Below are 3,569 nucleotides of genomic sequence, written 5' to 3' on the forward strand. Positions count from 1 at the left end.
AAAAAAGTCTGAGCCTGTCACTGCTCACCTTAAAAACAGCCTTACTCCAGCAAGTCCGTCCACGCAGCCCAATACTATGATCTTTAACTCACAGCACTGTGAGACCAACCTAAATTTCCAGTCTTACCTTCCTTAACACCACTTCACCTTCAGCTCTCTTCTTCTAACATCTTTTTTCCATATCTCTGTGAGCCACTAATACTTCAAAAGCCTTGATGTGAGTAACAGCCCCAGGGTAGAAACCTGTGGCACTGGGGCCACACGTGGCCTTCTGGATCCTTGAGTGTGGCCTTTTGACTGCATCCAAATTTTACAGAAACCCTTTTAAAAGGGATTAGTAATAGCCTATCATGGACCCAGTGACAACACAATCAACGTGTGACGCTAGCCACGAAAATCGCAAAAGGTATGCAATTAAATTCACATCCCCTAGCGCAAAATGAGGTAAAAGGGGCATTACATCCATTTAAGCTTGCTCACCGACACCAACTGGGCTCAGCACGTGAACTGTAAAAGGTGAAGTCACAAGTGGCCCACAGCCGAAGAAAAGGGTCGATTTTCAGCGCCCAGCCCCGTCTGGTACCAAACCTAACTGTCCTGAATGAGACAGATAGGACCAAGCAAGGAGAGTTTCAAAACAACCTTGGAAGCCCAAGAAGGCGCAGGAAATGTTAACCCTGCTCATCTCCACGCTCCGCAGGAGACGAAAACTGGTTTCTCTTCAGCGTTTACCAGTCTGAGCCCAAATGGATCTGTTACTCCAACTCTATACCTCAATCACCAACCCTTCCCACCCGGACTTTGTCCCAGCCCGGCCCATCCTTCAGAGTGCCGACTACCCACGGGTCACCCCAGCTCTGCCCCTTTCCCCTATAGCCAAACGAAACTACCCCTCTTCTCCCTTACCTGCTGCAGGAACTCCCCTTCTTCGTACTAGGTCGACCCGAACCCCAGTTCCAGCTTGAGAGACACACCACCTACTTGCAACGTTCAACTCACGTTAGCCTCGGACTGCTCCTCCCCCACCCGCGTCTCCGCTAGGAAAGCGACTTCCGGCTTGGGTCCGTTGCACATTAGAGTCCCCCTCACTGCAGCACGCCGGGCCTACCAGGAGGCAGGGGTGGCGCGGAAAGCGAGAAAGAGATCACTTCCGGTCGTTCTCCTCAGCCGCCGTAGGGGCGGGGCCCGTTGCTACGTCCCCCCACCGGGTGTGAGTGGCTGGGTTTGGGTAGGCGACGTTTCTGGAAGCTGCTGGATAGCGCGCGTGTGGCGGAGGTGACGCCGGCGGCCAGGGGGTGGGGCGTGATTAAAACTAGTGCGCGGCGTGCTGCGGAGGGATTACGCCGACGGCAGAGCCGCACGGCACGCTATTCTCTGGCCCGCTCGAGTAGCGGTCTGGGGCCGACCGGCCTAAAATGACCCGGGGCAGGGGAGAAGGAAGGGCTCCCGCAGCCGGCGTGGGGTGCCACGAAGGCTCTGACGCCCCAGTCTCCACAATTGGCCCACGCCAGGCACCCATAGTCCTCACTCCCGAAGCCTCGGTGGAGCCGAAGCTACCACAGAGTGCGTGTTCACAAAGGGTCACCACACACGGAGCTGCCCCTCCCTGTTCCCCTAAACCCCACCTTCGAGGCCAGGGGCTTTTCCACTAGGATTCTGGGGTGTTCTCTTTTCCTCCCGCCCAGATCTTCTAACGGTAAGGGGAGTAGCGAAAGCACAGGGACTTGGTTATCCATGGCCCGTTCTGGGTAGTCAACACCCTGTCTGCCCGCAGCCCCCTGATTTCAGCTCCCTACCTTGTTTTAAAAACTTCAGAGAGAGGGGGAGTTCTCATTTAGTTTCTAAGTTTAAGGCTGTCCTTTTGTAGGAAGGTCCTGTGGTTTAAGGGACATCCTGACCGCGAGTGCATTTCTGCGTCTGCGTTGTAAATCTCCGGGGCAGCATATTCCAGAAGTCCTATCGGTCGGTTGGTTCTGCGTCCACGGATGACAATTTGTAGTTTCTAACCATTTCTTTACAGACTACCTGCGATTGACATTTGGACTGCGTTGTTTAGTGTTCCCAAACTAATGATTGTATTCTGGAATAATGCTGATGATTCTGCTAAGGTAGCATGGAGGAATCAAGTGTCGTGGGGGAAGAAATTCTTCAGTAAAATGGATTTTAGGTTTTGGTACGTAGGAATGCGAATAGCCAAGAAATCCAGAAGTGTTGGTTTTTTTCTCCAGATAAAATAGGTGTTTAGTTTTTGTTAACTTTATTTTTTGTTTTAGTAGGTTATTAATGTACTGGCCTATGTGTTTTAAGATCTGGCTTGTTAGGTGTCCTTTTTTAAAAAAATAAATTGTGATTTCCTCCTGAAACATTAGCCAAAACTCCGAAAGAGTTTTTACATGCTCACTGTTGCTACTTCCGTTTTTAGGACGGAATGCGCTATTTGTAATAAACACTTGCTGAGTGTTAAATCATAGATTAAACAAAACAATTGGTTTTGTTTTAAGACTGTGAAGATGTTAAGATTTTAAGATTGTGAAACAGCATTACCAAATTGAATTATATATATATTTTAAAAAGCCATTTGTAGTCTTTTAATGTAAATTTGATTATTTTTTTTAAAGCCAGGAAAAAAGTATGTATTTGTGACAGAAACAAAATCAAGATGGGGCTTGGGTTGTAGAGAGAAAGGAAAAGATTGTAAGGTGTGTTGTGTTTTGTCTCCAGGGCTTTCTCCTTATAAGTAGGAAAAGTCTTAAAGGGAATAATTCTGATTCAGGAAATCAGGAAGGATTGACTAGAAAACTCCTCTCTTGTCTATATTATAGAGTAATGGTCTCAGGTTGAGAAAAGTGAATACATTATTGCTTATTCTTAACCAATATATTTGGAATGCCTCTTTATATGTACACTAGTCCTAAAGAGAGTGCAGTAGTTACCTTCTGATGAGATGAAAACTCACTGCCTCCATTCCCTTGGTAGCAATGTAGGATAAAAATTTTATTTATTTATTATTTACATAATAAAATTATGGGGATGATTTAATCAAAGGTCACTTTTATTAAATTAATACCTAGTGAACAGCTTTACAATAGGAGTTCAGTGGTATACAATAAGGATTTTCATTTTATGTCAGCTCTTGTACTCTCTGCTAGGCTGCATTGTTTAACCACAGAACAAGGCTTTAACCTGGAATATAAAAGCTGCCTGCTGGGATTTCTTGTTCTAGTCTTATTGCAAAGATGAGAGTTGAAGTGACTAACCATACTTTCTAGCAGCAGCACCCTGTTGAGTATAGTCTGTAATTATTATCTAAATCTAACATTCAGAAAGTTCTAAATACCAAAAAATTTTTAAGCTTGGCAACAAAATACAACCTGAACTAATGAGAAGCTGTTTATAGTTTTTGTCCCATATGTTTTGCTGAAATTATATTGATATGTTTAATTAGGAGGTGCTGCTCTTGGCCACTGGTATGTTGGGTGTTATAGGATGTTATATAATGATTGGTGTACCTTGTAAGATTTTATTTTATTTTTAGAGGCAGTCTCACTTTATCACCCTCACTTGAGTGC

General features: G+C 45.4%; 1 protein-coding gene across 1 annotated transcript in view; it reads right to left on the reverse strand.

Moving 5' to 3' along the window:
* The window catches only part of USPL1 (ubiquitin specific peptidase like 1), a 47,312-nt gene extending 46,162 nt beyond the window's left edge, over nucleotides 1-1,150 (reverse strand). The window contains exon 1 of the mRNA XM_003797635.2: nucleotides 907-1,150. The gene's annotated coding sequence lies outside the window, so the exon portion shown is untranslated. The remainder of the gene's footprint in view (nucleotides 1-906) is intronic.
* Between the last annotated feature and the right edge of the window lie 2,419 nt (nucleotides 1,151-3,569).

The sequence above is a fragment of the Otolemur garnettii genome, unplaced genomic scaffold, assembly GCF_000181295.1.
Source record: "Otolemur garnettii isolate 467f Iridium unplaced genomic scaffold, OtoGar3 scaffold00120, whole genome shotgun sequence".
Classification (NCBI taxonomy): Eukaryota; Metazoa; Chordata; class Mammalia; order Primates; family Galagidae; genus Otolemur; species Otolemur garnettii.